This window comes from Scyliorhinus torazame, chromosome 3, assembly GCF_047496885.1.
Source record: "Scyliorhinus torazame isolate Kashiwa2021f chromosome 3, sScyTor2.1, whole genome shotgun sequence".
NCBI classification, from domain to species: domain Eukaryota; kingdom Metazoa; phylum Chordata; class Chondrichthyes; order Carcharhiniformes; family Scyliorhinidae; genus Scyliorhinus; species Scyliorhinus torazame.
In genome coordinates this window covers 138,586,524-138,611,527 of record NC_092709.1, presented here as the reverse complement: position 1 = coordinate 138,611,527, position 25,004 = coordinate 138,586,524, and the positions used below count along the sequence as shown (strand labels likewise).

Here is a 25,004-nt window from a genome sequence, read left to right as displayed (position 1 = left end):
CATATGACTCGAGATCCACAGTAATGTGATTGACTTTTAAATGGCCCAGCAAGCCATTCAGTCCAAGGGCAATTAGGATTGGACGTCAAATGCTGGCCTTGCAAGCAATGCCCACATCCCATGAAAGAATTATTTTAAAAATGTAATTGTCATGTTCATCAAAATTTCTATTTCTATTTCAGGCACCCAATGCCAACATCAAACACCGGCATGTTAAGTAAAACACAGCGAAAGGTAGTTTCCACTACTTGCTGCACCAACTTTCTGCAGCTCTAATTTTTCAGAGAACATCCTAAAGGATGTCTATAGGAAGTCCCACCATGCCAAGGGACCAGGTAAGTCCAGGGTCAGGGGTCACAGTAAGTTGGATGCCTGGGGAAGGGGTTGAGGGCCAGGTTCAAAAAGCTGGGCGTAGGGTTAAAGGGGGAAGATTACCTTTGTGAAGTGTGCCCCTTTGAAGAGGCAGGCTCTATGGACCACGTGACCAACTTAGGACTAATCGTGAGGCAGCAGGTGAATCCCGATCAATGGGGAGTTTGCGCAGAGCTCTGGGAGCAGGACCCCGGGTAGTGTGGATCAGGCAATTGAACTGTGAAGGCCGGGGGCTGTATTCTCCGCAGCCCAATGGCGAAATCGCGTCCAGTGCGGGGGTGGAGAATCCATTTTCCAGCAAGGAATGCGGGACCGGTTCCGGTTCCCTGATTCTGCGGGCCCCGAAAAGCGGCGTACTCGGGGTGTATGCCACGCCGCCAAAGACCTACCTGAGGCCATTCTCCACCCCCGACCGGCTGAAGTCCCGACGGCGTGGTCCAGCCGGTCAGGATACTTCCAGGGCGGCTGCCGACTCAGTCCGAGGCCGCCCTGGTCGGGGACCGGCCGATCTGAGGCCAGGGTGGGCCTTATAGGCGGCCGGGAAATGTTTGTGCAGGCGCCCACGGCCGATCAGGGGGTTTATTCTTCGGGTCCAGCTCCGCAGTCCGAGTCCGCATGGAGCACGGCACGGCCTCCGACCCGAAAGTGCGGGGTCCGGTATCTACAGCAAAAGCTTCTAGATCTACGCCGGGACCCTGCGAGCCCCCTGCAGGGCTCGGAATTCGTGGCCCTTTCAGGCCAGTTTTTCTGGCGTGAAACTCCACAGATTTGAAGCCGGCATGGGGACATAGTCCCAGTAAAGGAGAGTCCAGCCTCTGTTGTATAGTGTTCTGTGCCTGTTATCTATCTGCCTTTGTCTTTCACCAATAAACTCCTTTTGTTAACAACTGGAAGCCTCCAATGTATGTCTCGAGTTACCACACTGGAGACGGGTAGCATGTTTTCGAACCCAGCCGACAGTTGTCGTGAATCGAGGGGGGAGGGAACGAACAGTTGTGACAGTAGGGAGTCTCCAGCAAGAGTCAGAATCATTTAAACCGTGAGTGGAAATTCCTATCATTGGGAAACTTGACCCATTTGACCAAGAGGTTGAGTCATGGAATCAGTATATTACGGCTCTGGTTCTTCCTTACCACGAATGTGATCACAGGCGAGGACAAGTAGAAGCTGACAGTTTGCGGGCCCCTAGTTATAACGTGATCAGGAACCTCACGTTCCTGGAGGCACTCAACTCAAAGATCTTTGACCAGATAGTGAAATTGGTTGAAGAACATTACAGCCCAAGGCCCTCGATTATCCTCCAACATTATAAGTTTAACTCTGGAGTGAGGGACCATGAAGAGTCTATCTCAGCCTTTACAGCCAGGCTTCACCAGCTTGCTCAGCGCTATGAGTTCAGGACCGCGCTCAGTGACATGTTGTGAGACCGGCTAGTTTGTGGGATCCAGAGCATTAATATCCAGAAAAATGTCTGACAGTGACCAGAATTATGCTGGAAAATGCGATCGAGGTAGCTCAGGCGATGGAGTGCGCCGCAAAAGGTGACACTGAGTTTGTAAGCATGGCTGAAGGGAAGGTTAACCATGTGTGGAGTGGTACAGCCGTGAGGCCTGAGGCAAGATCAACAGGCACAGCGCAGAACCAGACACGGTCCTCAGGAACAGGAATAAAATCCAAGGGGCAGGAAGGAATCAGGCCGGTTATATTCAGCGTAAAGACATTCCACCAGTATGTATACGGTGACGGTCTGACATAGTGACTGACCACAAGCCATTACTGGGCCTGTTAAGGGAAGATAAGCCCAAACCGCCCATAGCCTCGATGCGAGTGCAGCGTTGGGCCCTGCAATTGGTGGATTAGGGTAGCACAGTGGTTATCACTGTGGCTTCACAGCACCAGGGTCCCAGGTTCAATTCCCCGCTGGGTCACTGTCTGTGTGGAGTCTGCACGTTCTCCCCGTGTCTACATGGGTTTCCTCCGGGTGTTACGGTTTCCTCCCACAGTCCAAAGACATGCAGGTTAGGTGGATTGGGCATGCTAAATTGCGTTTGGTGTCCAAAAAATGTTAGGAGGGATTATTGGGTTACGGGGATAGGGTGGAAGTGAGGGCTTAAGTGGGTCGGTGCAGACTCGATGGGCCAAATGGCTCCTTCTGCACTGTATGTTCTATGTTCATTACAACTATGCTTTTCAGCACTGGCCTGGACACAAATTTCTAATGCGGATGCATTCAGTCGCCTGCCCTCTACCCAAGAGCATTCCACCACCACTGATACTCCAGGACATCATTCTAATTCTAAACATACTAGATGCCCTGCCAATGTCCGCAAAGTACATCTGCAGCTAGACCCAAAGAGACCCTATTATTTCAAAGGTTGAACGTTTGGCTGGCATTACAAGATCTGATCAGCTGAGGCGCTATTTCACTCGTCAAGATGGGTTGACATGTGTGATTCTGTGGGGATCAAGGGTGGTCATCCACCACTGACCAGGTGCCCCTCCTTCAAGAGCCCACCCAGGGCAGACAAAGATAAAGATGCTGGGGTGCAGTTACGCCTGGTGGCCAGGCATAGTTAAAGACATTGAAAAACTATTACAACAGTGCCACTCTTGCCAAATGCAGCAATCTTTGCCACCTTCCACCACTCTTCACCCTTGGGAATGGCCATGTCGCCTGTGTACCAGAGGTCCACGTTGACTATGCTGGGGAGATGTTTTTGGTGCTGGTAGATGCCCACTCAAAGTGGCTATCAGTCCAGGCGATGGGGACCATTACCGCAGCGGCCACGGTAGATGCGTTGCACTGGATGTTTGCCATTCATGGGCTTTCTGAGTCAATTGTTTCACACAAGGCACCCCCTTCACCAGCGATGATTTCCAGCATTCTCATAGAATTTACAGTGCAGAAGGAGGCCATTCGGCCCATCGAGTCTACACCGGTCCTTGGAAAGAGCACCCCACCCAAGCCCACGCCTCCACCTTATCCCCATAACTCAGTAACATCACCTAACCTTCTGGACAATAAGGGGCAATTTAGCATAGCCAATCCACCTAACTTTCACATCTTTGGGCAGCGGGAGGAAACCGGAGCACCCGGAGGAAACTCACGCAGGCACAGGGAGAAAGTGCAAGTGACATAGGCAGTCACCCTAGGCCGGAATTGAACCTGGGACCCTGGAGCTGTGAGGCAGCAGTGTTAATCACTGTGCCACTGTACTACCATTTTTGTCAGAGCAAATGTCATATGACACATGAGGATAGCCCCCTACCATCCAGTGTCAAACGGTCTGGCTGAGAGGGCCGAAGAAACTTTAAAGAACGCCACGAGAAAGCAATCTGATACACCAATTCACCAGAGCTTGGCTAATTTTTTGTTGTTCTACAATCAACCCCTCAATCAATCACGGGAGTCACACCAGCTGAACTGCTCATGGGCTGTCGGTTGAGAACCCAATTGGATCCCAATTGGTGGGGGCACATCTGGCCTCCCAGAAGAGTCAGTGATCAGAGCAGAGAGAGGACAGGTCATTGCGGGTGGGAGACCGGATGGTCCATAATTTCGCTTCAGGTTCACCTTGGGTAGAAGAATGGGTTGTGGCCCGGTCGGGGCAGGTGTCATATGTGGTCGATGTTAACGGGAAGACCATCAAAAACAACGTCGATCATCAGAGGAGTCGAGACATGGGGACTCCCAATGTGGAGTCGAATAGTCCAGTGAGCAAGAGGAATACTCCTGTAACTCTGTCCAGCCAAGGGGAGCCAAGACTCCTTTTTCTGTTCAACCAGCTGCGTCTGTCGAGGTCAATGAGGCTAGTTCACTTGTCGTCAACTGGTCCTTCCTAAGGTGGCATTGACTGTCGACCACTCAACCGCCCAAAAGAGTGTTGAGCCGGTGGCTGGGCTTCGGAGGTCCGGGAGGACCTGAAGGTCTCCAGACCAATTGACTTTTTGATGGACTCTCTTTCCTTGGTTGTCCCTGTAAACAATTGTAACTTTTGTACATAGTTTTTTGGGTGGTGTGCAAGGGACTTAATGGGAGGGGGATGTGGAACTGTGGCCCCTTTAAGGTGGGCGGGCTCCACAGACCACGTGACCGGCTTGGGGCCAATCACATGGAAGGACTCGAACCCCTGATAATAGGGAGTTTGCACAAAACCCTGGTAGCAGGACTCTGAGCAGCGTGGATCAGGGAGCAGAAGGGTAAAGACCTGTTGTATAGTGTTCTGTGCCTGTTATCAAATTGTCTTTGCCTTTCATCAATAAACCTCTTTTGTTAACTACTGGAATCCTCCAGTGTAAATGTTGAACCAACACATGAAGGATGCCTCTGGTCAGCCCAGGTGCCCACAAAAAAAGCTACACCTCCCCCCACCCCCCCGCCCCGCCCCTCACCTGGCCCGACACCAGCTAAAGCTACCGGGCATCCTGCATGTCATGGGCCTCCATCATTGCTGGCATGAAACCAATTTCTGGGCCTCATGTTATATTCTCCAACTCCCCCCCGCACCCCCCCCCTCCAACCCATCATCAAACCGCCAGCGGGTGCTTGGGATAATTCTGCCCAATGTTCTTCACACCACCAAGTTTGTGATGTCAACATTTGACTCTCCCTTCAAGTTCCCTTCAATACCAAGTAAAGGAAATGCTATACTTACAACTTAACTTAAAAATAAAATTGTTTCTACATCAGGGAGTTCTTCAACTGATGAACGTTGAGGCTGCTGATAAACTATTTTGCACTGGTGTAACATTTTCCGGTGTGCTATCTTTAATCTCGTTAAACCATTTCAAATAAACAAGAAACAATCATTTGATCTTACCAGGAGCAAATCTACCTTTCAAATTTACTCTGGCATTTACCCTACGAAACTTCACATATAAAATAACACACGGCAAGCACTATGAAGCTGTGCTCCTGTCTTGGAGCATTGTCTGATGACAGTCTGAATTTGAATTGAGCCCAGAGGATAGACCTGCAATCCACACTGCTCCTGATTTATAGCTGATTCATTTTAGTGACCTTGTACAATTTGACCTCTGTACTTGATTCTCCAATCCACATTCCCGTCAGACAAGGCTCTTGCTTCACTCTGCGAGGTTTACCCCAGTAACTCAACCTCTGCACTGAAACCACTTCATCTTCAAAAACCTCTCTGCCTCTGCACCGAAACCTCTTCTTTGAAACAAAACATTTTGCAATGACATCACCCAAACTGGTTTCTTCTTAAAAACATTACATTGAAAATAATATTTTCAGCAATTTTTCCAATCGGTTCAGAAGTTGTGGGTGTTTCTCACTACATAATAGAAGCCGAAACACAAAAACAGACGATCTGTTCAGCACAGGCAGAGCTTAGATTGCAGGCCCCTCACAAGGTTCAATTTATATATTTTCATCCCAATCTGATTCCATATTCCCATTCTCACACATCATTTTCTTCTCCAGTGTCAAGCTGTGTGAGGAGTTAAGCATGCACCAGGGCATGTCAGAGGTAGGATACTGGACTGAATCCAGATTGACTGAATCCAGTGTGGAAAGCACTTTGTGCGTGCTTCACCATTATGATGTCCAGGTGTGAGGAGACAGGATAGTCAGCCTCAACACATTCACCTACAGTGAGAAGTTCAAAAATGCATAAAGTATTAGAAATGTGGTCTAATCATTTCTTGTGGAGTCGGCGTGACCCCTTTGTTTTTGTATTAAAATTCTCTTATAAACTTCTCAACCGTGTCTGATGCTTTAAACTCTGCAAGTTTTTAACTCGTCCATCCATATTTTAATGATTTATGGTCCTGCACATCTAGGTATATCTAATGCTACGGTGAAAAATTTACTACTTAAGACATTGTTTTAATCTGTGGCCGGGATTTTGTGGCTTCGTCATGGCGGGATCAACCGTGGGGGATGCAGTGAGTCATCTAAACGCCCACTGATGTTTGGCAGGATCAGAAGATCACAAGCGGCGGGTGAGGCCGCAAAATCCCAGCCTCTCTATTCTCTCCCATTACCCCATAATTTACCATTCATTTATCCATTGCCCTAAACTCCCTTCCGCCCTTATGTTGTCTCCTGCTTTCTCCCTGGTAACCTGCTACTCCTCTGACTTATATCAACATCAAACTTTGATATCCACCACTGCATGGCTCAGTTCAAATCATTTACACATACACATTTTTTTTAAGTGGTCGCCACTCCCATCTCAAGACAATTTAATAGCCACTGTTCCCTAAACACAGAAATAAACATTCTTTCATTAAATTTGAGTGTCACTGGAAACATCAGTATTTGTTGCCCATTTCTAAAGGACCTTGTGAGGATGGTGGTGAGCTACCTTCTTGAGCCTCTGCAGTCCATGAGTTGTTGGTACATCCAGAGTGCCCTTCGGAAGAGAGAATTCCAGGATTTTGACCCAATGACAGTGAGGAATGATCATTATAATTCCAAGTCAGGATGGTGTATGACTTGGAGGGGAACAGATGCACTGTTCCCATGCATCTGCTACTCTTGTCCTTCGAGGTGGTAGAAGTTGCCTCGGTGAGTTACTGCATTGCATCTTGTACATACTACACACTGCTGCCACTGTGCATCGATGATGGCGGGAGTGAGCCTTTGGGGTGATAGATGGGGATGGAATGCCAAACTTTGTCCTGGATGGTGCTGAGCTTCTTTTTTTAAAAATAAATTTAGAGTACCCAATTCATTTTTTCCAATTAAGCGGCAATTTAGCGTGGCCAATCCACCTACTCTTTGGGTTGTGGGGACCAAACCCATGCAAGCACGGGGAGAATGTGCAAACTCCACACGGACAGTGACCCAGGGCCAGGATGGAACCTGGGACCTCGGCGCCGTGGGGCAGCAGTGCTAACCACTCCGCCACCTTGCTGCCCCAGGTGCTGAGCTTTTTTTTTAACAAACAATTTTATTGAGGTATTTTTTGGCATTGTAAACAGTTACAGATTACAGAAATATTCAAACATCAACGGAAAACCAACACTTCAACCAAACCATAATGCCCCTACCCGCTCCTCTCCCATAGACACTACCCACCTATTTATCCCTCCTACTCTACTCTAATCTCCCCCCCCCCCCTACTCTCCTCCCCCCCCACTGCTGACGTTTCCTCTCCCGCGAAGAAGTCGATGAATGGTTGCCACCTTCGGGCGAACCCCAATACAGATCCCCTCAAGGCGAACTTGATTTTTTTCCATACCCAGAAAACGTGACATGTCCGAAAGCCATGGTTCGGTCTTCGGGGGTTTTGAGTCCCTCCATGCCAGCAGTATTCGCCGCCAGGCTATTAGGGAAGCAAAGGCCAGAACATCGGCCTCTTTCTCCCCCTGGACTCCCGGGTCTTCCGAAACCCCGAAAATTGCCACCTCTGGACTCATCGTCACCCTTGTTTTCAGCACCCGGGACATGACCCCCGCAAATCCCTCCCAGTACCCCCTAAGCTTAGGGCATGCTCAAAACATGTGAACATGGTTCACTGGTCCTCTCGCGCATCTAGCGCACTTGTCCTCTACCCCAAAGAATTTGCTCATCCGAGCTACCGTCATGTGGACCCGGTGAACGACCTTAAATTGAATCAGGCCGAGCCTGGCACATGGTGCGGTTGAGTTTACCCGACTCAGGGCTTCCTCCCACAGCCCGTCCTCAACCTCCCCGCCGAGTTCCTCCTCCCATTTGTGTTTCAGTTCCTCCGTCTGGGACTCTTCCCCCTTCATGAGCACCTTGTAAATATCCGAGACTCTACCCTCTCCTCCTTCTCCTCTAGAGACTATTCTGTCCTGGATCCCTATTGGCGGGAGGCGTGGGAAGGATGGGACCTGTCTGCGTACAAAGTCCCGCACCTGTAAGTACCTAAAGTCATTTCCCCTTTCCAGCCCAGCTTTCTCCTCCAACTCCCTCAAACTCGCAAAGTTCCCCTCCAGGAACATATCGCCCACCCTCCCCACCTCCGCCTGCCGCCATGTTCGAAACCCTCCATCCATGTTCCCGGGGGCAAATCGATGGTTATCACAAATTGGAGCCCAGACAGACACACCCACCTCCCCTGTATGCTTTCTCCACTGGCCCCAAATCTGCAGGGCCACCCCCACTACCGGGCTGGTGGAGTACCTGGCCGGGGCAAGTGGTAGGGGAGCCGTGACCAGGGCTGCCAAACTGGTGCCCCTGCACGCAACCGCCCCCACCCGCTCCCAGATAGACCCCGTACCCACCATCCACTTACTTATCATGGCTATGTTACCCGCCCAGTAGTAGTTGATCAGATTTGGTAATGCCAGTCCCCCTCGCTGCAGCTTCTTTCAAGCATCGCCTTCCTCATCTGTGGGGATTTTCCCGCCCAAAGCTCATGATGATTTTGCCGGTCCTTTTGAAAAAGGACCGTGGGTAAAGATCGAGAGGCACTGGAAGATGAACAGGAATCTAGGGAGGATTGTCATCTTTACCAACTGCACCCTCCCCGCAAGTGACAGCGGGAGTAGGTGCTGAGCTTCTTGAGTATTATCGGAGTCGCACTCAACCACGCAAGAAGAGACTAATCCATCGCACTCCTGACTTGTGCCTTAATTGTCACAGTAGCTAGGCTTTGGGGAGTCAGGAAGTGAGTTACTCACAGAATGGTACTATTCCTTTTATGTCAGAGCTCCTACTTTTTTCAAACTTTTAATATGTTGCTTAAAACTTTCTGGATGTCCACAAAATGTCTTTGACTGTATCCCCATTTTTATTTTTCATTACATCCTGAAACAAAATTCTATTAGCATGGTCACAAATCCATATTGACTATCCTTCATGAGTCCTGCCCTCCTCGGAACTCATTTATTTTATTTCTAATTATAGTGTCCAACAATTTTATGATGACTAATGCAATGCTAGTTAATCAATAGCTTTCGGCCTATCTCCTTCTGCCTTTTTGAACAGAGGTGCAACATTTGTCACTTTACAGTCCTCCATCACAGTTGGATAATGTGATAGGTGGTTAGAGGAACAAGATCCAATGATGTAGTTGCTGCCACTTCATTGAACATTTCCAAGCTTGTTAATGCGAACGTTTAAAGTAATACTCGCCATGTAAAATAACTTGCTCCTTGTTTTTTTATTTGAACAGGGAGAGGAATCACAGGAACCATGCGCTATTTTCTTACTGCTGCTGTGTTCAAGTCATTTTGATTTGATTGAGATCTGCATTTTTAAACAAATAAAAATAAGTTCAAAAAGTGGCAACAAATGGTCAATCCGGCAATTCTTTATTTTTTGATTTCAAAAGAAATCTGCTTACCAATGCATTTGAGTTCCCGTTGGATGTGAAGATTAATAGGGATTAATATGTCACTGCTGAGTGGAGGTTTCTTGACTGGGGGAGGGCAACAGAAATGAATCAATCAATGATTTGTATGGGGACATCAAATAAAAGGAAGAAAGCTTTCAGAATTCTGAATCTGAGTGGTATCCCAAAGAAATACAAGGTCAGGGCAGCACAGTGGCGCAGTGGTTCGATCCCGGCTCTGGGTCACTGTCCGTGTGGAGTTTGCACATTCTCCCCGTGTTTGCGTGGGTTTCACCCCCACAACCCAAAGATGTGCAGAGTAGCTGGATTGGCTATGCTAAATTGCCCCTTATTTGGAAAACATTAACTGGGTACTCTTAAAAAAAAAATTTTTTTTTTAAAGAAATACAAGGTCTATCCTGTAGTAGCAAACCAACATTATTTTAATTTTTATACCTGGAGTAATTTTTGCAGAGGGACCTTTTCCCTGTTCAAGAGAAAACAAACGTGGAATTGCACAGAAAATAGAAAATAGAAGCAGGAGGAGGCCATTCAGCTCTACAAGCCTGCTCCGTCATTCATTATAATCATGGCTGATCATCAAGTTCAATATCCTGATCCTGCCTTCCCCCCATATCCCTCGATCCCTTTAGCCCCAAGAGCTATATCTAATTCTTTCTTGAAATTACACAGTGGGATTCTTCGTCGACGCGTTACCCGACGGCGTGGGGTGGCCCACAATGGGAAACCCCACTGGCCGACTTCCGAAACGGAGAATCCTACTGCCGGCGGGCGCATGCTGTGCTTGAGAACGCGGCCCAATGTTTTCACCTCAACTACTTTCTATGGTAGTGAATTCCACAGATTCACCACTCTCTGGGTGAAGAAATTTCTCCTTACCTCAGTCCTAAAAACCCTTACCCTCAAACTATGACCCATAGTACTGGGCTCCCCAACCATCGGGAACATTCTGAAGATACCCTAACCAATCCTGTTGGAATTTTATAGGTTTCTATGAGATCCCCTCTCATCCTTCTAAATGCCAATGAATATAATTTGAGCCGACTTAGTCTCTCCTCGTATGACAGTCCCGCCATCCCAGGAATCAGCCTGGTAAACTTTCACTGCACTCCCTCCATAGCATAGAAAACAAAGGTGGAAGTATATCTACAGACCTGCGGAAAAGGCAACAATTTGTATTCTATGGCAAGCTGTGTACTGTGCAGCATATAAAAAATATTTGAGTGCATTACATGCCCACCACAGTAGTGACATACATCCTGTGGAATCTACATGCTGCAGCTATGGCATTTCTTGCTACAATGCACTTGCAGCAACTCACCAATACTTCTTCAATGCTTTTTCAACAGTGCCACCCAAATCCATGATCGCCACCTCCTAGAAGGACTCGGGCAACACCACCATCTGGAAGTTCCCCTCCAAGTCACTTGCCATCCTGACTTGGAAATATGTTGCATTCCTTTACTGTCGCTGGGTCAAAATCCTGGAACTCCCTCCCTAACATCACTGTGAGTGTACCTACACATCGTGGAATGTAACGATTAAAGAAGGCAGCTCACCACCACCTACTCAAGGGCCACTAGGGATGGGCAATAAATGCTGGCCTAATGAACAATGCCCACATCCCATAAATATATATTTTTTAAGTTGAATGAGATCACCATCATTTCCAAGATTCCTTCCCATCATTTCCCATGTTGACTTGAACAGTTTCTTCCTGGTTTCTTGTTCAAAATCGTGGAACTCCCTACTTAACAGAATTCTGACAGCATATTCTCCACATAGACTGTAGTAGATAAAGAAGAAGACCCACTATCATCTTGTTAGATGAGGCAATGATAGGCATTAAGTGTTGGCCATGCCATCCATGTCCACGTACCTTAAATGATTATATTAAAATAATCACGATGGGTCTTGTATGTTGCACTTCCTCTTATTATTTCAATGATCAAGGAGCTAGATTTTGCCTGATCAGGATTTATCCTGAATGCCTGATCAAAGCAGACATTCAGGTTAAATGATGTACATCTCTCACACAAAAGTCAGCATATGAAAAGGTGCACCACTGTTTCCAAACTATGAATTTAGGTTTATGAAAGAGAAATGGAAAATTGTTTCTAAATCAAAACAATATTAGAAACATAGGCTGTAATTTTCCATTCCGGAACTAAAGGCCGAATTTTCTCACTTTCGGCAGAGCAGCGCACTGGGCGGCAAATTCAGAGTGGAACCCGCCCCCCCCCCCCGCCCCCCCCCCCCCCCCCCCCCTCACCACAGAACTCCACCCTCTACCTCAGAATTCCCCCCCCGCTCCACTATGGAACTCCCCCCCGGCCCACAACACCACGGAATACCCCCCCCCCCCACACAACTTCCAGCACTGCCCCTGGCATTACCGCATGGCACTGCCCGGAACACTGTCCAGGCGTTGCCCCTGGCACCGCCTGGGAACTTCCCTCTGACAACCGAAGGAACTGAATACACGGCGACCAATGTTGGAGCGATTGAAATCAGGGATGCCCTAGAGAGCAGAATTAGAGGAGCATAGATATCTTGGAGGACTGTGGAGCTCAAGGAAAGTACAAAGATGGGCCGGATTGGGGAGAGGGATGATGGGGTGCTTGGTTTGTTGCGTAAGGAGAGGCTGTGGAGGGATTTAAATACAAGGATGAGAATTTAATATAAGGCGTTATTGACTGGGACCAATGTAGGTCAATGGGCCAGAGGTGATCTGGGATCAGGATATGGTGTAAGGTGCAAGCAGAATTTTGGTTAACCTCAAGTTTTTGGAGCGTAGAATGTGGAAGACCAACCACAAGTGCATTGGAATTGTCAAATCTGGAAGTAATGAAGGCATGAAAGAAAGTTTCAATAGCAAATGAACTGAGACAGGTACAAAATTGGGTAATGTTAATGAGGTGGAAATAGACGGTGTTATTGTTAGCATGGATCTGAGGTCAGAAGCTCACCTTGAAGTAAAATGTGACACCAAGATTACAAACGGTCTTTGTTAGTGTCACAAGTAGGCTCACATTAACATTGCAATGAAGTTGCTGTGAAAATCCTCCAGTCGCCACACTACAGCACATATTCGGGTACACTGAGGGAGAATTAGGAAAGTCCAATTCATTGAAAAAGTATGTCTTTCGGGACTTGTGGGAGGGAACCAAAGCTCCCGGAGGAAACCCACGCAGAGAATGGGCACACTCCACACAGACTGTGACCCAAGCCGGGAATTTAACCTGGGTCCCTGGCGCTGTGAAGTGACAGTGCTAACCACTGTGCTACCGTGCCTTAAATGCATTCAGCGATGGCACATCCACAATCGTCTGGGCCAGGGAGTTCCAAAGGTTCACAACCCTTTAAGTGAAGCCATTTCTCCTCCTATCAGTCTTAAATGATTGACATCTTATCCTGAGAATGTGCCACGTGGTTTTTATTCCCAAGCCAGGGAAGCAATATATCAGTGTCTAACCTGTAAAGCCCTTCAGAATCTTATTTGTTTCAATGAGACCATCTACCATTCCCCAAAGCAGAGTAGAGACTAATGGGGGTGTCTGATGAGGGTGGTCTGATGGGGGGCTTACGGGAGTCGATCGGGGTGGTCAGGCCACCTTCATGCATGCGTGCTGTGGGGGGGGGGGGGTGACCCGTTACGCCCATGGTGAGGGGGAGGATTCACCTCCTTGTCAGTGGTGGGGGAGGCAGGATTAGCATTGTAGGGGGGAGGGGGTGGCAGACCTGGTGATTGAGCCACTGGCTCAAAATGCAGTGCTGCTACCAGGATTCCGACGCAATTTTCATTTACATAGGACAACTTTTTCATCCAGGAACTAATCTGATGAGCCTTTACTTCACCACCTCCAGTGCAAATTTATCCTTCCTTAGATACAGAGACAAAAACTGCACAAAGTACTCCGGGTGCAGTCTCAGCCCAAGCCCGTACAATTGCAGCAAGACTTTCATATTGTTGCACTCCAACCCCCTTGCAATAAAGATCGACATGCCTAATTGCTCGCTCAACCTGCTAGCTAGCTTTGCTAATAAATAAGCAGAGACGAGGCAAACGACTGATCACATTAAATTTTGGATTTAATTATGCAAGACCAGTTTGGCAACAGAAAAGACAGGTAACGTCCAGAAATCTGTCCTGAAATTACATTACCTGTCCTGAATCATATTTCTAGTCATCTGAAATGTTGGCTTGCCATCTACAAATGATTTACAACCCAGCTGGAAGTGTTAATAGGTGGCTTAGCATTGACATTTATAGCACAATAAAAATAGTTAATTGAAGCTATTTGAGATTGTGATGTGTTTGAGAGTCCTTTATATCACACAGCACCACAGGTCTCACACCGTCTGAGGATTTTAGATGATGGTTTTAAAAGGGCCGATCTCGAATCATCCGTTCTTTATGAAACTCTCCCAGTTTTCATTGTGGTAGAAGAACTCTCCTGATGCAGAAAAGACTAACTATATGAACTCAAGTATACAGGCTGGTCTTCACCGGGGTCGGTTTAGCTCAGTTGGCTGGACAGCTGGTTTGTGCTGCAGAGCGGGGCTAACAATGTGGGTTCAATTCCCGTACCGGGTGAGGATGTTCACGAAGGCCTTCCCTTCGCACTCACCTGAGGCGTGCTGATCCACAGGTTAAATCACCACCAGTCAACTCTATGGGCAGCACGGTAACACAGTGGTTAGCACCATTGCTTCACAGTGCCAGCGTCCCAGGTTCGATTCCTGCTTGTGTCACTGTCTGTGCGGAGTCTGCACGTTCTCCTTGTGTCTGCGTGCGTTTCCTCCGGGTGCTCCATTTTCCTCCCACAAGTTCCAAAAGACGTGCTGTTAGGTAATTTGAACATTCTGAATTCTCCCTCAGCGTACCCGAACAGGCGCCGGAATGTGGCAACTAGGCGCTTTTCCAGTAACTTCATTGCCTACTTGTGACAATAAAGATCAGCAAAAAAAAGGAATAATTCATCATTAATTATTTCAATTTCTTCTTTTCCCTGACTAAATGCATTCCCTCGCATTCTTCTCATTCCATTTTAATTGCCATCTGTCCACTCATTTTATTAACCTGTCTACAGCCTCCGGATTTCCTTTATGGCCCCCTTCACAATTTACTGGTACATTTTAACATTGTGCTTACTGTGCCCGAGTCTAATCACCTTTATGTATTTTCATAGAACCATAGAATCCCTACAGTGCAGAAAGAGGCCATTCGGCCCATGACATCTGTACTGACTCTCCGAAAGAGCACCCTACCTAGACTCACACCCCTGCCCTATGCCCATAATCTAGTAAACCTACCTAATCTTTTTGACACTAAGGGGCAATTTAGCACGGCCAATCCACATAACCTGCACATATTTAGAATGTGTGAGGAAACCGAAGAACTCAGAGGAAACCCACGCAGGCACTGGGAGAAGGTGCAAACTCCACACAGACAGTTACCCAAGGTCAGAATCAAACTGGGGTCCCTGGCTCTGTGAGGCAGCAGTTCTAACCACTGTGCCACCATGTCGTCCTGAAGACAAAACTGGACCCAGCACCATTTTCAACACTTCTCCAATCCAAGCAATGTCCACTTAGCCATTGTTTCCTGTCTGTCAACTAACGTTCCTTTCATGCTGTTACATTTTTTCTTATCATAGGCCTGAATTGTTTTAACAAATGTCCTACATGATACATTATCACATATATTCTGCAAACCCATACAAACTAACTACATCATTCCTTCCAACTGCTAACAAGAATACATAATGGAGGCAGAAATTTCTGCAACTTCAGCAGCAAGCAAAATTATCATTTATATTAGCAGTGCCTCACTTGTGTTTCTTATATTGCAGCATACTGCTGGTTCATGAGTGTGTTTGCCCTTTCTACCACCCTGTTTAATCTTTGACCCCACTCGCAATGCCAACAACAAATTTGTCAAGCAGAGATAACTGCCGATAGTAGGAAGGAGCGTTCCGTGCCTCCTGAAACTCAGGCCGGAGCTGCTCGCAGACACCTTTTCAAATAATTTGAATAAATTCGTCAAATTTGACTCGTCTTTTAGTAAATACATGTTGGCTATCCTTGAACATCAAGTGCCTCTAACTGCTCAGTAATTAGATGCTGAATTATGTATTAATTAATCTACCCACAACTGAATTAAGTCTAATTGGCTTACAGCTACCCAGATTTATTACTCTCATCCTTCTTGAACAGAGATGTTACAGTTCCTAGCCTTCAGTCCCAATGCACTATTTGGATATTTAAGCAGAATTGAAAATAAGCGGTCAGAACCTGTGCAGATTTCTGACTTCCTTCAGCAGCCAAAGGTGCGTGCCTTCCGGATCCAGCCATTTATCCACACTGCATTATCTTTTTTCCCAATAATAACTCCTTTTCTATTGTTGCCTCGAACAGTTGCTTCATATTTCTGTTTCGAGATATAAGGACAAGGGAGGAAGGTTCAAGGTGATGCAGACGTGCAGCCATGATCTTATTGAGTGAAGGAGCAGGCTCGATGGCCTCCACATACTACCATTTGGTATGTTCTTATGTGTATATACAGTCTCTTTCACACCATCATTTGTAAAAATACTTCGATCTGTTTATCTTCATTCACCATTCATTGATTCCCCTGCATTCTCGAGTGATACTTTTGCTTCTGTTTTACTCTTAATATGCCGATAAAAGTCTTAATTATTTATTTTTCATGTTACTAATTAGCCTGTTTTCATATTACATTGTCGTCCTTCTATTCACTGTTTGCATCAAGACCTCACTAAACTTATTTTGCCCTGTGAAGAAAGAGATTGGAGTAGCCGAGAAGCAGTGTTCAGGAGGAGTGGCACTAAGTTTTACAATCTAGTTTACTGGCATCTTACATAGTCCGAAACCAAGAGACGAAACAGAAGCGAAGAGCCATGATGAACTTGAAACGGGCACTTGCCTACCAATTTCCCTGTCCTCATGAGCTCCAATGGTACCCCCTTCCAGGGCATGAGAGAAGAGGGGCAGGGTTCTCCGACGGCTGACTCCGGAATCGGGAAACACGATTGGGTGGAAAATCGGTTTTGACGACAAAATAGTGGCGGGCAGCAAATCGCAATTCTCCAGTGTCTCAACAACAGCATCAATGTGCTCCAGACCGCACATACAGTAAACCCCGTTGGCAATTAATTAGCGGGCCTGACCTGGTATTCTCTGGAGCCTCTGCGTACCCCGCTTCCACTAGGGTGAATTCCCGATGGCAAGGTTCACTTGTGTTTTTAAAAATCGTGTAACAGGCCTGTGACTGCTGAGGGAGAGAGAGGGGGTATGGAAAGTGTCCAGCGTCACCATAGTTTGCTGAAAGTCGTACGCGGGCCGGGGGCCTTCTGCCAGGGCCGAGGGAGAGTAGCGGATGGGTGGCCAGGAGCTGGGTGTGGGGTTGGGGTGGATGGGCATGGAGCACCATTAGCTGCACACGCCGCTGACTGTTCACTGTGATCCTCGGGCCACAGGTCGTATGGGTGCCCCTCCAGGGCACACCCCTGGGTGTCCCCTGGCCCCAGTCAACCCATCAGCAGGATGGACACGCTCCAGCGCAACCAGTGCCATCTTGTTGGCTGAGATGAGTGTGTGGGGAGAGTGTAATGTGTATCTGCGGCTGCAGCTTTCACCCTCCCGAGTGTCAATCATGGACCCGGCGAATCCCACACCATTTCTCATTGGAAGCGATTGTGTTCCACTTGGCCCTTGTGCAACCCCATCTATGGTCACTGAATCGGTCCAGGTACGGCGCCAGTTTGCTGTCATGGAAGTCCACGGATTATGCCCCGGTGTCAACACTTAATCTCAGGAACAGAGAATCCTACCCGAGGTCTTTTGCCTTTGTCCAATTCCTCTCTCTTGTTTTTGGATTCAATGGAAAATAGTGCTAAATATGAGGATGCCACTTCCCTGCCATGAGATCTAGTTAAACCTAGGTGCTACCAGGAGAAACAGGTGCTTGAAAAAAAATTACTTAATATGTTGAATCCTTTGGAGGTCACCAGAGATGGGATTTTCCTGGGTTTGTGCTCAAGTGTACCGAATCTCCAGAGCCAGGATTTAATGGCCTCTCCTGACTGGCAGGATATTACAGGTCCTGCCAAGCTGAATGGAAATTTAAGTGGCTCACCCCATCCAATGGGGGAGAGGTGGGGAAAGCATGGAGAGACGCCATGGTGGGGTCATCAAATCCGGGAAAATCAGGCAGACTCTTTTGCAGGCGTACCGTCTGACCCACATAATCTTCCAATATTTGCTGTGCACAGATGATTCAGTGTGACTGGTCGATGTCCCAGGAAACAGCCCTCATGTATGGAAGATTTTGAGTGATAGAGCACTTGGAGGTGAAGGTTGAGGTTTAAAGGGCCTTCGCAAATTCACAGTAAGAAATCTTACAGCATCAGGTTAGTCCAACAGGTTTATTTGGAGTCACTAGCTTTCGGAGCGTAGCTCCTGAAGGAGCTGCCCTCCGAAAGCTAGAGACTCCAAATAAACCGGTTGGACATTAACCTGGTGTTGTAAGACTTCTTACTGTGCCCACCCCAGTCCAATGCCAGCATCTCCACATCATGGCTTCTCAAATTCAGGTTGAGCTCTCAAAATACTTCAACACAGTGAAGAGAAGATGGTTTCAGGTGACCTACATTGGACAGTGTATTTGGACAATGTACACCTTGTTTGGTGTAGTAAAGTTATTAAACTTCTTGCGCCATTGAGTGACTGTGCATGGGTTCAGGGAGTCAGCACTGCTCCTTTCACTAATCTATTGGCATCACCTTTTAATGACTTTCTTTCTGCACTGAGCTGTGCCTCAATCCTCAGCTTTATTTGTGCCAGGAGCAGATCCAGTGAAGCTTCAGACAACTTTGGGGCTCTGCAAACTCCAGCTGACCACTGAGACATCCCCCAAAAGTGTTGATTGCTGGAGCCTTGACGTAACATTGCTGTAGCTGGGCAATCCCTGCCCAAAACATCTGATTCTCCCAGTTGAATTTACGTGAAAATTATGCCCAACACCATGAGCTCTTGCTGAATATCTGAACTAGACGGAGCTCACTAGGAGCAACATGGTGTTAGTGAGACAACAAAGAAAATCCCACGTGCCACAGAGTAAAATCCAGGTTTTAATGTTCAGAAGAACGACTATCTGGATGAACTAATTAAAACATTAATTTAGTAACAATTGTTTTGGAACTCCAACAGCCTGGTTTCAGTAGATTAATAATAAAGGGAGGAAACTGGGTGCAAGGTTGAAAGGAAGGAGCAGACTAGAAAATAGAGAAGGCAGTACTTAAGAATCAGTGCTAATTATAACTCATTTTACACATTCTCCCCTTTTCTGCGTGGGTCTCACCCCCACAATCCAAAAATAAAATGTGCAGGGTAGGTAGATTGGCCATGCTAAATTGCCTCTTAATTGAAGAAAACAAAATCACTTCACATACTTGTTAGATTCTGTGTTATTGTTTGAGGTCGATAACCACTTTGCAGATACTGGTGAAAAGTCTTCACCCTGAAATGTTAACTCTGTATCTCTCTTCAGACATGTTACCCACCGTGCTGAGCATTTCCAACATTTTCCATTTTTATTTCAGACTTCCGGTGTCTGCAGTATTTTGCTTTTGTATTTTTCTGCAATCTGTCTCCATTCAACAGGTGCAAACATGAACTTTTTAGTAATGGTTGTTCGGCAGAGATTTGGCAATTCTGGCTGATTTCCTACCCACTTCATTGCCTAACTCAAGCACGTCAACTGCTTTTCTGTCAGAGGCCAATGCAAACCAGAACTTTCTGGTCTATACTACTTAGTTTTCAACTAAAATGCTGCCACAACCAACCAGGTTACTTCTGTCCGACAGCTGGACTGTTTCCTGCAGTGGGGGATTCAGCGGTTTAAAATGCATTCCTGAAGGTCTCAAGTGTACGTCGACATTCTTTTGATTTTGAGAAAAGAGAAAGGAAACCAAGTAATTTCTATGACTCCTTTTCTCTTTGAAAGAGGCCTATCATTCTCCTTCATCACACTCAGCAATATCTGTCAAGTGGCTGTCATTCCAATTTGAAGATTTCAGATTAAGCATAAAACTTTAATTTGGTAATAATGTGCTCATTATGAGTAGAGCAACGGGAGATGTGCAGAAGCCAAAAAAAGGTGAATAGATGAAAAATAATTTTGTGCCGAATACATCAAAAATCTTGAAAGTTTTCTAGTCACTCCAATCACACTGGAACCCCCTGTCAAAATGGGCCTTCTATATGCTTTTAAATGGAACATTTATAGATTGCATTTGAAAGGACATTCCAGAACACGATCTTTAGGTTTGAACAATGCTTATGAAGACAAGTATCTTATCTATGTCTTGTCATACCAATGTGCTGTACTACAGTGGTACAACACCATCTCGCACCTGCAATTTGCCAGACAGTGAGATCCCTGTCTCAGCTATGTATTTATCTGTGACTTGAGGGTTAAAATTCCACTTTGCTTTACACATATTTTCGTAAAATTTCCAAATGTACTATTATTAATAAGCTGTTAATTCAAAATGGCTCCTCAAAATTTCAAAACCTTCAGTTCTTGCGCACACACTAAAGGACATCCTGGGTCACCCTTTTACTCCTGGTGGCAAGGTCCACAGCAGTATTTACAAATGCCTGGGGACAGCCCGCCCGTAGCAATGCTGGTGGTTTGAGCTAGGGGCCGAGAGGAGAAAATTGAAAAATAAATTGGGGGTATGATGACTGAACAAAATACAGACAAATAAGTCCAATAAAGAGATTTATAACCCAGAAAGGGCTGGTTGGGTAGAATTCTAAACAATGCACACTTGTACAGGCATTATGTTACTATGTGGGTGTTTCGCAATTGTTTTTCTTTTACAAAGTTTACTGCAATGTTCATTTTTTTTGTTGTAATTACACTGAAATTCTCTCTAAATTTACCCAAAGTGTAACAATAGAGAATGATATGTGGGTGGGTAATAGATTCCTCTTAGTCTTTTGATTTGACTCTATTAGCATTTTCAGAATTCTCTAACTTCCATAAAATCTCTGCTTTCAGTTAATTTTTGATCAGTTGCACAGTGCACAGACTGTTTCAAACTGCAGTTATTGTCTCCAATTGAACTGATGGTGCCTAATATGGTTAACACATTTCCATAGTTCTCTAACTCTGTGCCGATGTGCAGAATCACTCATGCTCAAATGAAGCAGGGAGACCACACTGGTAGGTCCGTGGGTGGCACGGTAGCACAGTGGTTAGCACTGCTGCTTCACAGCGCTGGGGTCCCAGGTTCGATTCCCGGCTTGGGTCACTGTCTGTGCGGGGTCTGCACGTTCTCCCTGTGTCTGTGTGGGTTTCCTCCGGGCGCTCCAGTTTCCTCCCACAAGTCCCGAAAGATGTGCTTGTAAGGTGAATTGGACATTCTGAATTCTCCCTCACTGTACCCGAACAGGCGCCGGAGTGTGGCGACTAGAGGATTTTCACAGTAACTTCATTGCAGTGTTAATGTAAGCATACTTGTGAGAAACAAAAGATTCTATTATATTATCAGAAACTAAAAACGGGTAACCCATGTAAATTTTGACCGAGATTAAATAGTTGCAAAATTGTCTTTGAATTCTAAATATAGATTGGTTTCATTAATTTGGCTTGCAATGTCTCTCAGTAATTGTTTAATGCATTGTGATACAACAAAAAGTAGGATTGTGTCATTTTTTAAAAAGAAATTATGTTTTTTTTTTATTGTTACTCTAAATCACTTCTTTGCCCAGTTAGACTTGCCCACTTGCGAATTACACTAAGTGGCACACAGCCATGTCCATATGTTGTGAGTTGTAAGGGCCAGCAGTCCAGGCTTGGTCTGTGATCCACATTGATTCAGCTGACCTCATAGAATCTTGCAATGCAGAAGGAGGCCACTCTGTCCATCATTACTGTGAAAGAGCCATCCTATCCGTATCATTTCATTATTTCCCCACAACCTTGCAAATATTACCTTCGCTTCATTTTAAATTTAGAGTACCCAATTTTTTTTCCCAATTAAGGGGCAACTTAACGTGGCCAATCCGCCTACTCTGCACATCTTTGGGTTGGGTGGGGGGGTGAGACTCGGTCCATCATTACTGTGAAAGAGCCAGCAGCACGATGGCACAGTGGTTAGCATTGCAGCCTACGGCACTGAGGACCTGGGTTCGAATCCCGGCCCTGGGTCACTGTCCGTGTGGAGTTTGCACATTCTCCCCGTGTTTGCATGGGTTTCACCCCCACAACCCAAAGATGTGCAGGTTAGGTGGATTGGCCACATTAAATTGCCCCTTAATTGGAAAAAATAATTGGGTACTAAAATAAAAAATATTACTGTGAAAGAGCCATCCTATCCGTATCATTCCATTATTTCACCACAACCATGCAAATATTACCTTCTCTTTTTTTTAAATTTAGAGTACCCAATTTTTTTTTCCAATGAAGGGGCAACTTAACATGGCCAATCCACCTATTCTGCACATTTTTGGGTTGTGGGGGTGAGACCCACGGAGACACAGGGAGAATGTGCAAACTCCACATGGACAGTCACCCAGGGATGGGATCGAACCCGGGTCCTTGGCGCCGTGAGGCAGCAGCGATAACCACTGCGCCACCGTGCCGCCCTAACTACACCTTCTCAACTACATACTCAATTCTCTTTTGAAAGTTACCAGTGAAGCTGGTTTACCTGTGGGAGTGGCAAAAGTACTGCAACATTTCTCTGCTTAAGAGTAAAATCACCGAGACCTTCTGCTCGGGATTGCTATCTAATGACCCCTGCTGGCATGTGTGCGGATGTCAGGTGGAGGGCAAGACCTGGCACACTCTGCCTCCTGGAGGGAATATTGTCGGGAACAGAAAAAAATAGCATTCCTTTTAAAGGGGCCTGTCGATTGCGGGCCATGTAAACAGCAGCTCCAGCCTGAGTTTGAGGAGATAGAGAGCATTCCTTTCCTCCAAGTACCAACAGTGTCAGACATCTTGCTTGACAAATATGCAATGGGGATAGATGTGAACCCGCGCCAGTGGGGATGACAGAGTAAACAGGGTGGCAAAGGGAGCAAGCACACTAATGAAAGAACAATATGCTGCAGAATAAGAGACTCAACCGAGCAGAGGCAAACATAAATGAGGCATTGCAGCTGCAAGCAAAACTACCGTGGAAAGCAGAAGTTGCAGAAATTCCTGCCTCAATTATGTCCCCCCTGTCAGCAGTAAAAATGATTACTCTTCTGGGGAAAAGAGAGGAAAACCTGATTTTACTACGGAAAGGTCACTGAACGTACTCCGTTTACAACCACAAATAGGCCGACAATGTTTCTTGTGCTTTATAATCGAAATATGAACCTGTTTGTAAAAAGAAGGGCCTTTCTGATGTGAAACCCTCATCAAGGAATATCACAGTAAATTCATTTTAACGTTGTATATGGTGAATTGCGTGATTTTAAAGCCATTTCTCAAAATGTCCATCAAGCAAGTGTTTCCCAGTGAAATGGCTGCAATAAAAAGAAAGATCTTGTATGATGCAAATCTGATCCAATTTTGTTTTAGTAAAGCTATTTGGACTGTACCGCATCTCAATTCTTCAACTGTTTCTTTTCCAATATATTGTGCGGATGTCAATTGTAAATGAATCTACCAGCAGTTGAGACCATAGCAAATATTTTAAGCAGACTGCAATCCATCTGCTTATTGACAGCACAGACTTGGCCATTCAGATTTTTCAGTCAAATTTAAAAATACAGTGACTGGGGCAGGCCAGGACCAAACAGTGACAGTTTACCTTGTGTCACTTTAGGGCCAACAATGCTCAGGCTGACTTGAGAATAATATCGTTTTAATGTTTCTCAGGGGAATAGTCAACTCGTGTGCTTCAGCGAGTATTGATAATTATACCCCCCCCCCCCCCCCCCGCCCTAGCAGGTCCACTGATGTTAACAACATCTTGGTGTAATCTGAAGTTTCATGCAGCATATTTGGGGAGCAAAGGAGACGACCATGGTGACATCTGCAGTACAACAAATAAGTTATGTACTGCAGTGGATACTTACTATCAGTGCCACAGCTAATGCTTGATTAGTGGCTACCAACTCCTCAGGTAGATTGATAGATCCCAAATCAAGGACAATTCACAGAAGGCTGCAGCATTTTCAATTCCACAGAATACATTGTATAAAAGGTCCTGCGAGGAATTTTGTATGCCAGCATTAACCATTTGCACGCACAGCCGAGTCGTGTCAGAAGCTGTTAAACTAATCCAACCCAAATCACTCCTTGAGATACAGTAACAGCAACATTGTCCAATGCAATCGAACACAATACAGCACCGTCGGCACACACACCGGCTTCTTCCTGATCCACACCAAAGGCTCCTTTCTGACCAATTCGACTTTTACAGCCCACCGCACACACATAGCACTTGAAAAAGGCACCTACCGTGGGGCAGACGAGGCGTGTGGACCTGGATGAGAATTTGGGAGCGGGAATCAAGCCGGAGAGGACTGCTCACACACCAGAAGAATCAACATAAACCCTGCAGCACACCCCAGCAACCCAGAGAGGAAGTAGATTTAAAATAAACTGTCACTTCAGTGAAAAGTTTCCCCCCCCCCCCCCCACTCTCCTCTTTTGACTGCTCAGACCATCTGTATCGACAAAGTCCCAGGGGGTGAAGGGGGGTTGGGGGATCTGCTGGCCGCTACCTTATTGCAGCTGAGTACTGTGACATCCAATTGAAAAGTGGCAGCGTTTGCAGAGTGAGATACAGGAGTTTACTGGGGGGGGGGGGGGGGGGGGGGGGAGACAACGTGTGTTTGTTTGTCTGTCTGATGATCTGTGTGTGTGTGTGCCCGAGCCGCGGCTGCAATAGTCAGCACTGTAGTGACAGCCTCTCTGCCTCAGGTTTCAGGTTTCACAGGCAGCTGGTGATGCATTTTCATAGAATTTTAGAATTTACAGTGCAGAAGGAGGCCATTCGGCCCATCGAGTCTGCACCGGCTCTTGGAACCAGCACACTACCCAAGGTCAACCCCTCCACCCTATCCCCATAACCCAGTAACCCCACCCAACACTAAGGGCAATTTTGGACACTAAGGGCAATTTATCATGGCCAATCCACCTAACCCGCACATCTTTGGACTGTGGGAGGAAACCGGAGCACCAGGAGGAAACCCACGCAGACACGGGGAGGATGTGCAGACTCGGCACAGACAGTGACCCAAGCCGGAATCAAGCCTGGGACCCTGGAGCTGTGAAGCAATTGTGCTAACCACTGTGCTACC

At 46.5% G+C, this 25,004-nt stretch overlaps 1 protein-coding gene across 1 annotated transcript in view; it reads right to left on the bottom strand.

Moving 5' to 3' along the window:
- arhgap24 (Rho GTPase activating protein 24) overlaps positions 1 to 24,423 on the bottom strand; it is a 606,798-nt gene extending 582,375 nt beyond the window's left edge. Inside the window, exon 1 of the mRNA XM_072496252.1 lies at positions 24,160 to 24,423. The gene's annotated coding sequence lies outside the window, so the exon portion shown is untranslated. The remainder of the gene's footprint in view (positions 1 to 24,159) is intronic.
- Between the last annotated feature and the right edge of the window lie 581 nt (positions 24,424 to 25,004).